The 12458-nt window shown below is 33.4% G+C and overlaps 3 non-coding genes across 3 annotated transcripts; all 3 read left to right on the top strand.

The window, feature by feature from the left end:
* Positions 1 to 2383: 2383 nt before the first annotated feature.
* On the top strand, positions 2384 to 4376 carry LOC138914684 (small subunit ribosomal RNA). Its single transcript, XR_011420497.1, has one exon. It is a non-coding gene; the product is annotated as a small subunit ribosomal RNA (ribosomal RNA).
* A 621-nt stretch (positions 4377 to 4997) lies between these two features.
* LOC138914680 (5.8S ribosomal RNA) lies at positions 4998 to 5176 on the top strand. The gene has a single exon (XR_011420493.1). It is a non-coding gene; the product is annotated as a 5.8S ribosomal RNA (ribosomal RNA).
* Positions 5177 to 5574: 398 nt separating this feature from the next.
* Positions 5575 to 9533, top strand: LOC138914681 (large subunit ribosomal RNA). Its single transcript, XR_011420494.1, has one exon. It is a non-coding gene; the product is annotated as a large subunit ribosomal RNA (ribosomal RNA).
* The last annotated feature ends 2925 nt before the right edge of the window (positions 9534 to 12458 follow it).

Consider the following 12458-nt stretch of genomic DNA (forward strand, 5'->3'; position numbering starts at 1 on the left):
TTTTGGCAATGCTATATATAAATGATATCTTATACATATAATTCAATTATAGCGATATGGAAATACCATATTATATGTATAAAGAAAAAAAATGTATAATAAAATATACATTGACATACAAATATGGCTAGTTGTATGGATATGTCGTATTCATTATATGGATACGGCATATAGATTATATAAATATGACCAAAAATATTTTATATTGATATGGCAAATAAAGAAATTACTCGAATATGGAAATAAAAGAAGTTATATTGATATGGAAGAAAATAATGAGTCATATAGATATGTTGGCATCAGTACGAAATATGCCCAATTTACATACACGGGGGCCGCAGTACGAAAAATACCCAATATTTAGACGTCGTGGCCAAAAACATATATAGGGAGGCAGTGCTCGCCGACCGGCCGTATTGTTCAAAATTTATGTTTATCATATTATTTTGGCAATGCTATATATAAATGATATCTTATACATATAATTCAATTATAGCGATATGGAAATACCATATTATATGTATAAAGAAAAAAAATGTATAATAAAATATACATTGACATACAAATATGGCTAGTTGTATGGATATGCCGTATTCATTATATGGATACGGCATATAGATTATATAAATATGACCAAAAAATATTTTATATTGATATGGCAAATAAAGAAATTACTTGAATATGGAAATAAAACAAGTTATATTGATATGGAAGAAAATAATGAGTCATATAGATATGTTGGCATCAGTACGAAATATGCCCAATTTACATACACCGGGGCCGCAGTACGAAAAATACCCAATATTTAGACGTCGTGGCCAAAAACATATATAGGGAGGCAGTGCTCGCCGACCGGCCGTATTGTTCAAAATTTATGTTTATCATATTATTTTGGCAATGCTATATATAAATGATATCTTATACATATAATTCAATTATAGCGATATGGAAATACCATATTATATGTATAAAGAAAAAAAATGTATAATAAAATATACATTGACATACAAATATGGCTAGTTGTATGGATATGCCGTATTCATTATATGGATACGGCATATAGATTATATGGATATGACCAAAAAATAATTCATAAAGAAATTATATGAATATGGCAGAAATAATTGGTTATATTAATATGATCAAATAATACTTTATATAAAAAAGTGAATATCTTTGGTTGGGTGGCAAAGAGAATTAAATATGCCCGATATATAGACGTCGTGGCCAAAACTACTATAGGGTGAAGTGCTTGTCTGTTGGTCTATATATATACATATAATATTTTATGTGTACACATTATTATTATAGATAGTTAATATCTATCGTATGGGTGGCAAACGGAATTAAATAATTTCGATATTTAGACGTCGTGGCCAAAAACTACTATAGGATGGTCAGTGGTTGTCCACCAATTAATTATTGAACAAACCATATGAATATCATATGCTGTTGTCAATATAATGTATATCAATAATAATAAAAAATAAGGATGGTACAGTAAGTAGTCCATCTACTATTGAACAAAATATATTATAATATATACTTTTGTTATCAATAGAACAACATATATTAAAATCAAAATATTATCCGTATAAATTTGTTTCTTAAATGAAATTAAGACTTGGCTACGCGGTTAATATTATAAACCCATGATAATAAGGTGAAACAGAGGTCAAGTTTCTATTATATATAGAATAACAAATTGTTTCCGACTTTTATCGTTAATCTTTGGTGGCAGGTATATATGATAATTTATATTAAATTATTATATCCCCTGTCGTTTGGGCACAGAGTATCGCTTGCCGGTACAATGTGTTTACAAAAAGCATTATAATAAAATATAATTGCAATATTAGTGATCAAAATAATTTCATATGCGCTCGGTTTTATATCATATATTACCAGAGAGTTATATGGAAAAGATAAATTTTAAATTTATCATCAAAATGCAAATGATTTAACTCAATATTTATATTGGTTAAACAAAAATTGTACATGTGTGGATACAATAATTATGTATGTTGAACAAAATTGATATTTTAGAATGAAATATGTATATATAATATAATAAAAACTTATAGAAAGAACAATATATATTGAAAATTGTGTTATAAAAAAGTTGTACTTTTTCTTTAACATCAATTATAAACTTGTTATATTAGTGGCGAAACAAGTAAAAATTAAAGAACGTATACGAATGCCATATAAAAATGGCCGTATTCGAATTAAAATAGAATTATTTCACAAAGCAAAAAAAAAAATATTGAATTAAAATCAATATTTAAGAAAAACCGAACATATAAAATGGAAATAAAATCTATTATATTTATATTACTAATTTCTATTCAAAAAATATGAATGAAATATGAACGAAAACATTATTCTGGTTGATCCTGCCAGTAGTTATATGCTTGTCTCAAAGATTAAGCCATGCATGTCTAAGTACACACGAATTAAAAGTGAAACCGCAAAAGGCTCATTATATCAGTTATGGTTCCTTAGATCGTTAACAGTTACTTGGATAACTGTGGTAATTCTAGAGCTAATACATGCAATTAAAACATGAACCTTATGGGACATGTGCTTTTATTAGGCTAAAACCAAGCGATCGCAAGATCGTTATATTGGTTGAACTCTAGATAACATGCAGATCGTATGGTCTTGTACCGACGACAGATCTTTCAAATGTCTGCCCTATCAACTTTTGATGGTAGTATCTAGGACTACCATGGTTGCAACGGGTAACGGGGAATCAGGGTTCGATTCCGGAGAGGGAGCCTGAGAAACGGCTACCACATCTAAGGAAGGCAGCAGGCGCGTAAATTACCCACTCCCAGCTCGGGGAGGTAGTGACGAAAAATAACAATACAGGACTCATATCCGAGGCCCTGTAATTGGAATGAGTACACTTTAAATCCTTTAACAAGGACCAATTGGAGGGCAAGTCTGGTGCCAGCAGCCGCGGTAATTCCAGCTCCAATAGCGTATATTAAAGTTGTTGCGGTTAAAACGTTCGTAGTTGAACTTGTGCTTCATACGGGTAGTACAACTTACAATTGTGGTTAGTACTATACCTTTATGTATGTAAGCGTATTACCGGTGGAGTTCTTATATGTGTTTAAATACTTGTATTTTTTCATATGTTCCTCCTATTTAAAAACCTGCATTAGTGCTCTTAAACGAGTGTTATTGTGGGCCGGTACAATTACTTTGAACAAATTAGAGTGCTTAAAGCAGGCTTCAAATGCCTGAATATTCTGTGCATGGGATAATGAAATAAGACCTCTGTTCTGCTTTCATTGGTTTTCAGATCAAGAGGTAATGATTAATAGAAGCAGTTTGGGGGCATTAGTATTACGACGCGAGAGGTGAAATTCTTGGACCGTCGTAAGACTACTTAAGCGAAAGCATTTGCCAAAGATGTTTTCATTAATCAAGAACGAAAGTTAGAGGTTCGAAGGCGATCAGATACCGCCCTAGTTCTAACCATAAACGATGCCAGCTAGCAATTGGGTGTAGCTACTTTTATGGCTCTCTCAGTCGCTTCCGGGAAACCAAAGCTTTTGGGCTCCGGGGGAAGTATGGTTGCAAAGCTGAAACTTAAAGGAATTGACGGAAGGGCACCACCAGGAGTGGAGCCTGCGGCTTAATTTGACTCAACACGGGAAAACTTACCAGGTCCGAACATAAGTGTGTAAGACAGATTGATAGCTCTTTCTCGAATCTATGGGTGGTGGTGCATGGCCGTTCTTAGTTCGTGGAGTGATTTGTCTGGTTAATTCCGATAACGAACGAGACTCAAATATATTAAATAGATATCTTCAGGATTATGGTGTTGAAGCTTATATAGCCTTCATTCATGGTGGCAGTAAAATGTTTATTGTGTTTGAATGTGTTTATATAAGTGGAGCCGTACCTGTTGGTTTGTCCCATTATAAGGACACTAGCTTCTTAAATGGACAAATTGCGTCTAGCAATAATGAGATTGAGCAATAACAGGTCTGTGATGCCCTTAGATGTCCTGGGCTGCACGCGCGCTACAATGAAAGTATCAACGTGTATTTCCTAGACCGAGAGGTCCGGGTAAACCGCTGAACCACTTTCATGCTTGGGATTGTGAACTGAAACTGTTCACATGAACTTGGAATTCCCAGTAAGTGTGAGTCATTAACTCGCATTGATTACGTCCCTGCCCTTTGTACACACCGCCCGTCGCTACTACCGATTGAATTATTTAGTGAGGTCTCCGGACGTGATCACTGTGACGCCTTGTGTGTTACGGTTGTTTCGCAAAAGTTGACCGAACTTGATTATTTAGAGGAAGTAAAAGTCGTAACAAGGTTTCCGTAGGTGAACCTGCGGAAGGATCATTATTGTATAATATCCTTACCGTTAATAAAAAAATTTGTTAATACAAATTTAATACAAATTACCAATATATATATATATACATAATAATTATAATAATAATTATACCAAAAATATGATCTTAAAAGTAAAAGATCAAATAAATTTCGAACAAGCAAATCGAAATATTGTAATAATATAATATTATTACAAATAAATTAAATAGAAACAAACATAAAATTCGAACAAGCAAATCGAATTATTAATATAATAAAATATATTTTATATATTTATTATAAACTTTTGTGTGTATATGGACCATAATATACACGCGTTGCGAGATGTATTGGCCAACTAATTTGATGATGATCATACATTGGATAATGCAACAACCTAAAATATACAATGTTGTACCTGGTTTCAGGTTAATGTTTTATATAAAATTATCAATATATATTAACAAACAAATGCCATTACAAATAATACTTTGATATATATTGTTTATATAAAACTAAGACATTTCGCAGCATTTATTTTAGGTATATAAATACATTTATTGAAGGAATTGATATATGCCAGTAAAATGGTGTATTTTTAATTTCTTTCAATAAAAACATATTTGACCAAATTTAAAACCAATATTATAAAACTCTAAGCGGTGGATCACTCGGCTCATGGGTCGATGAAGAACGCAGCAAACTGTGCGTCATCGTGTGAACTGCAGGACACATGAACATCGACATTTTGAACGCATATCGCAGTCCATGCTGTTATGTACTTTAATTAATTTTATAGTGCTGCTTGGACTACATATGGTTGAGGGTTGTAAGACTATGCTAATTAAGTTGTTTATACAAATTTTATAATAAAATTTTATAAGCATATGGTATATTATTGGATAAAAATAATTTAATTATTTTATTCATAATATTAACAAATATATGAAAAACATTATCTCACAATAGTAATTAAAGTTTGAGAAAAACGAAGAGGAATATTTTCTTTTTCAATCAAATAATACTGAGAAATGTCTAGCATAAAATATTATCTAGAATTGTCTCTTATTAATGATTTGAAATATGAAAAACGTTGACAATATTATTATTCTTCGTTAATTCGTTACAAATAAATGCCATTAATATATATATACGTCAGCTTTAAACGAATTTAATAAAATGTTTTATCATTATATATAAAGAATTAATTGCAAATAAAAGTTATATACAACCTCAACTCATATGGGACTACCCCCTGAATTTAAGCATATTAATTAGGGGAGGAAAAGAAACTAACAAGGATTTTCTTAGTAGCGGCGAGCGAAAAGAAATCAGTTCAGCACTAAGTCACTTTGTCTATATGGCAAATGTGAGATGCAGTGTATGGAGCGTCAATATTCTAGTATGAGAAATTAACGATTTAAGTCCTTCTTAAATGAGGCCATTTACCCATAGAGGGTGCCAGGCCCGTATAACGTTAATGATTACTAGATGATGTTTCCAAAGAGTCGTGTTGCTTGATAGTGCAGCACTAAGTGGGTGGTAAACTCCATCTAAAACTAAATATAACCATGAGACCGATAGTAAACAAGTACCGTGAGGGAAAGTTGAAAAGAACTCTGAATAGAGAGTTAAACAGTACGTGAAACTGCTTAGAGGTTAAGCCCGATGAACCTGAATATCCGTTATGGAAAATTCATCATTAAAATTGTAATATTTAAACAATATTATGATAATAGTGTGCATTTTTTCCATATAAGGACATTGTAATCTATTAGCATACCAAATTTATCATAAAATATAACTTATAGTTTATTCAAATTAAATTGCTTGCATTTTTAACACAGAATAAATGTTATTAATTTGATAAAGTGCTGATAGATTTATATGAATACAGTGCGTTAATTTTTCGGAATTATATAATGGCATGATTATCATTGATTTTTGTGTTTATTATATGCACTTGTAGGATTAACAATGCGAAAGATTCAGGATACCTTCGGGACCCGTCTTGAAACACGGACCAAGGAGTCTAACATATGTGCAAGTTATTGGGATATAAACCTAATAGCGTAATTAACTTGACTAATAATGGGATTAGTTTTTTAACTATTTATAGCTAATTAACACAATCCCGGGCGTTCTATATAGTTATGTATAATGATATTTATATTATTTATGCCTCTAACTGGAACGTACCTTGAGCATATATGCTGTGACCCGAAAGATGGTGAACTATACTTGATCAGGTTGAAGTCAGGGGAAACCCTGATGGAAGACCGAAACAGTTCTGACGTGCAAATCGATTGTCAGAATTGAGTATAGGGGCGAAAGACCAATCGAACCATCTAGTAGCTGGTTCCTTCCGAAGTTTCCCTCAGGATAGCTGGTGCATTTTAATATTATATAAAATAATCTTATCTGGTAAAGCGAATGATTAGAGGCCTTAGGGTCGAAACGATCTTAACCTATTCTCAAACTTTAAATGGGTAAGAACCTTAACTTTCTTGATATGAAGTTTAAGGTTATGATATAATGTGCCCAGTGGGCCACTTTTGGTAAGCAGAACTGGCGCTGTGGGATGAACCAAACGTAATGTTACGGTGCCCAAATTAACAACTCATGCAGATACCATGAAAGGCGTTGGTTGCTTAAAACAGCAGGACGGTGATCATGGAAGTCGAAATCCGCTAAGGAGTGTGTAACAACTCACCTGCCGAAGCAACTAGCCCTTAAAATGGATGGCGCTTAAGTTGTATACCTATACATTACCGCTAAAGTAGATGATTTATATTACTTGTGATATAAATTTTGAAACTTTAGTGAGTAGGAAGGTAACAATGGTATGCGTAGAAGTGTTTGGCGTAAGCCTGCATGGAGCTGCCATTGGTACAGATCTTGGTGGTAGTAGCAAATAATCGAATGAGACCTTGGAGGACTGAAGTGGAGAAGGGTTTCGTGTGAACAGTGGTTGATCACGAGTTAGTCGGTCCTAAGTTCAAGGCGAAAGCCGAAAATTTTCAAGTAAAACCAAAACGCAATATATACAAATCAAGCTAATATAATATACTTGAATAATTTTGAACGAAAGGGAATACGGTTCCAATTCCGTAACCTGTTGAGTATCCGTTTGTTATTAAATATGGGCCTCGTGCTCATCCTGGCAACAGGAACGACCATAAAGAAGCCGTCGAGAAATATCGGAAGAGTTTTCTTTTCTGTTTTATAGCCGTACTACCATGGAAGTCTTTCGCAGAGAGATATGGTAGATGGGCTAGAAGAGCATGACATATACTGTTGTGTCGATATTTTCTCCTCGGACCTTGAAAATTTATGGTGGGGACACGCAAACTTCTCAACAGGCCGTACCAATATCCGCAGCTGGTCTCCAAGGTGAAGAGTCTCTAGTCGATAGAATAATGTAGGTAAGGGAAGTCGGCAAATTAGATCCGTAACTTCGGGATAAGGATTGGCTCTGAAGATTGAGATAGTCGGGCTTGATTGGGAAACAATAACATGGTTTATGTGCTCGTTCTGGGTAAATAGAGTTTCTAGCATTTATGTTAGTTACTTGTTCCCCGGATAGTTAGTTACGTAGCCAATTGTGGAACTTTCTTGCTAAAATTTTTAAGAATACTAATTGGGTCAAACCAATTAGTTCTTATTAATTATAACGATTATCAATTAACAATCAATTCAGAACTGGCACGGACTTGGGGAATCCGACTGTCTAATTAAAACAAAGCATTGTGATGGCCCTAGCGGGTGTTGACACAATGTGATTTCTGCCCAGTGCTCTGAATGTCAAAGTGAAGAAATTCAAGTAAGCGCGGGTCAACGGCGGGAGTAACTATGACTCTCTTAAGGTAGCCAAATGCCTCGTCATCTAATTAGTGACGCGCATGAATGGATTAACGAGATTCCTACTGTCCCTATCTACTATCTAGCGAAACCACAGCCAAGGGAACGGGCTTGGAATAATTAGCGGGGAAAGAAGACCCTTTTGAGCTTGACTCTAATCTGGCAGTGTAAGGAGACATAAGAGGTGTAGAATAAGTGGGAGATATTAGACTTCGGTTTGGTATCGTCAATGAAATACCACTACTCTTATTGTTTCCTTACTTACTTGATTAAATGGAACGTGTATCATTTCCTAGCCATTATACGGATATATTTATTATATCTTATGGTATTGGGTTTTGATGCAAGCTTCTTGATCAAAGTATCACGAGTTTGTTATATAATCGCAAACAAATTCTTTAATAAAACGGTGCATTTATGTATTTTTGATTTGAAAATTTGGTATAACTCCAATTACTCAGGTATGATCCAATTCAAAGGACATTGCCAGGTAGGGAGTTTGACTGGGGCGGTACATCTCTCAAATAATAACGGAGGTGTCCCAAGGCCAGCTCAGTGCGGACAGAAACCACACATAGAGCAAAAGGGCAAATGCTGACTTGATCTCGGTGTTCAGTACACACAGGGACAGCAAAGCTCGGCCTATCGATCCTTTTGGTTTAAAGAGTTTTTAACAAGAGGTGTCAGAAAAGTTACCATAGGGATAACTGGCTTGTGGCGGCCAAGCGTTCATAGCGACGTCGCTTTTTGATCCTTCGATGTCGGCTCTTCCTATCATTGTGAAGCAAAATTCACCAAGCGTTGGATTGTTCACCCATGCAAGGGAACGTGAGCTGGGTTTAGACCGTCGTGAGACAGGTTAGTTTTACCCTACTAATGACAAAACGTTGTTGCGACAGCATTCCTGCGTAGTACGAGAGGAACCGCAGGTACGGACCAATGGCACAATACTTGTTCGAGCGAACAGTGGTATGACACGCTACGTCCGTTGGATTATGCCTGAACGCCTCTAAGGTCGTATCCGTGCTGGACTGCAATGATAAATAAGGGGCAATTTGCATTGTATGGCTTCTAAACCATTTAAAGTTTATAATTTACTTTATAAACGACAATGGATGTGATGCCAATGTAATTTGTAACATAGTAAATTGGGAGGATCTTCGATCACCTGATGCCGCGCTAGTTACATATAAAAGCATTATTTAATACAATGACAAAGCCTAGAATCAATTGTAAACGACTTTTGTAACAGGCAAGGTGTTGTAAGTGGTTGAGCAGCTGCCATACTGCGATCCACTGAAGCTTATCCTTTGCTTGATGATTCGATAATAAACATAAATTTAATTGTGTTTATTTTGTTTGGCTTTTTTAAGTCAGAATATATATATATATAAAATATATATATATAAAATAATAATTATATTTAAATAAATTTTATTTAAATATATTTAACAATGGTAGCCATATGTATCGTCATCATCCTATTAGTGACGCGTATAAAAATATTCTAAGTCCGAACATGCAAATAAGAGACATATGCAAGTATATGTACTTCTTAAGGTAGCCAACTGAATCGTCATCCTATTAGTGACGTGTATACAAATATTCTAAGTCCGAACATACAAGTAAGAGACATATGCAAGTATATGTACCTCTTAAGGTAGCCAACTGAATCGTCATCCTATTAGTGACGTGTATAAAAATATTCTAAGTCCGAACATACAAGTAAGAGACATATGCAAGTATATGTACCTCTTAAGGTAGCCAACTGAATCGTCATCCTATTAGTGACGCGTATACAAATATTCTAAGTCCGAACATGCAAATAAGAGACATATGCAAGTATATGTACCTCTTAAGGTAGCCAACTGAATCGTCATCCTATTAGTGACGCGTATATTCTAAGTCCGAACATGCAAATAAGAGACATATGCAAGTATATATACCTCTTAAGGTAGCCAACTGAATCGTCATCCTATTAGTGACGTGTATAAAAATATTCTAAGTCCGAACATACAAGTAAGAGACATATGCAAGTATATGTACCTCTTAAGGTAGCCAACTGAATCGTCATCCTATTAGTGACGTGTATAAAAATATTCTAAGTCCGAACATACAAGTAAGAGACATATGGAAGTATATGTACCTCTTAAGGTAGCCAACTGAATCGTCATCCTATTAGTGACGTGTATAAAAATATTCCAAGTCCAAACATGAGTTATATGGATATGAAAATAATATTAAGTTCTAGTATGGATATGAAAAAAAATGAGTTATATGGATATGGGAAAAATAACAAGTTCTAGTATGGATATGAAAAAAATGAGTTATGTGGATATGGGAAAAATAATAAGTTCTAGTATGGATATGAAAAAAAAATGAGTTATATGGATATGGAAAAGAATACAGAGTTCTAGTATGGATATGGAAAAATGAGTTATATGAATATGGGAAAAATGATAAGTTCTAGTATGGATATGAAAAAATATTGAGTTATATGGATATTAAAGAAATAATAAGTTCTAGTATGGATATGGAATAAAATGAGTTATATAGATATGGCAAAAAATTTAATGTTCTAGTATGGATATGAAAAAAATTAGTTATATGAATATGGGAAAATTTATAAGTTCTAGTATGGATATGGGAAAAATAATAAGTTCTAGTATGGATATAAAAAAATATTGAGTTATATGGATATTAAAGAAATAATAAGTTCTAGTATGGACAAAACGGCAAAAAGTCCCCCATTGACAGCTGACGCTACGCTCGCTACGGCATGTGTTGACCAGCCAGTTTTCACGAGCAAGCCGTTTTTGTATGGGAAACCGCTGTGCGCCCTTCTTCAAATCGATATTGCGAAAAACCTTTGGCCGGGCCACTCTTTTTTTTTTTTTTGATCTTTTTCGTAATGAATCAAACTTCATTTTCAAATGGTTTTAAACTCTATAGCTGGTGAAGAACACTGAAAAAAATAAAAACTAAAAAAAACAAATGTTGAATTTATCTTTAAGAAAAAAAATTTTTAATTTTTTTACATTTTTTATGGAAAGCCATAATATTTCTTGAGCGATTAGTGAAAACATCATTAAAGATATCTATACATTTCCGAAGTTAGAATTAATGACGAGTGCAACTTTATGGAAAAAGAAAAAATGACAAAAATGCTATGTTATGGAAAATTATAACTAGTAAAATAAAAAATTATGGATAAAACCGTCAATGATGTTCTTATATTTTCGTTGTAACCGGAAAGTACAAAAAAGTGCGATGAAAATCGGACCTTCGGAAACAGGGGTGGCCCATTTGCAAATTTTGGACTTATACATATAATTCAATTATAGCGATATGGAAATACCATATTATATGTATAAAGAAAAAAATGTATAATAAAATATACATTGACATACAAATATGGCTAGTTGTATGGATATGCCGTATTCATTATATGGATACGGCATATAGATTATATAAAATGACCAAAAAAATATTTTATATTGATATGGCAAATAAAGAAATTACTTGAATATGGAAATAAAAGAAGTTATATTGATATGGAAGAAAATAATGAGTCATATAGATATGTTGGCATCAGTACGAAATATGCCCAATTTACATACACCGGGGCCGCAGTACGAAAAATACCCAATATTTAGACGTCGTGGCCAAAAACATATATAGGGAGGCAGTGCTCGCCGACCGGCCGTATTGTTCAAAATTTATGTTTATCATATTATTTTGGCAATGCTATATATAAATGATATCTTATACATATAATTCAATTATAGCGATATGGAAATACCATATTATATGTATAAAGAAAAAAAATGTATAATAAAATATACATTGACATACAAATATGGCTAGTTGTATGGATATGCCGTATTCATTATATGGATACGGCATATAGATTATATAAATATGACCAAAAAATATTTTATATTGATATGGCAAATAAAGAAATTACTTGAATATGGAAATAAAAGAAGTTATATTGATATGGAAGAAAATAATGAGTCATATAGATATGTTGGCATCAGTACGAAATATGCCCAATTTACATACACCGGGGCCGCAGTACGAAAAATACCCAATATTTAGACGTCGTGGCCAAAAACATATATAGGGAGGCAGTGCTCGCCGACCGGCCGTATTGTTCAAAATTTATGTTTATCATATTATTTTGGCAATGCTATATATAAATGATATCTTATACATATAATTCAATTATAGCGATATGGAAATACCATA

The sequence above is a fragment of the Drosophila takahashii genome, unplaced genomic scaffold, assembly GCF_030179915.1.
Source record: "Drosophila takahashii strain IR98-3 E-12201 unplaced genomic scaffold, DtakHiC1v2 scaffold_75, whole genome shotgun sequence".
Taxonomy (NCBI): domain Eukaryota; kingdom Metazoa; phylum Arthropoda; class Insecta; order Diptera; family Drosophilidae; genus Drosophila; species Drosophila takahashii.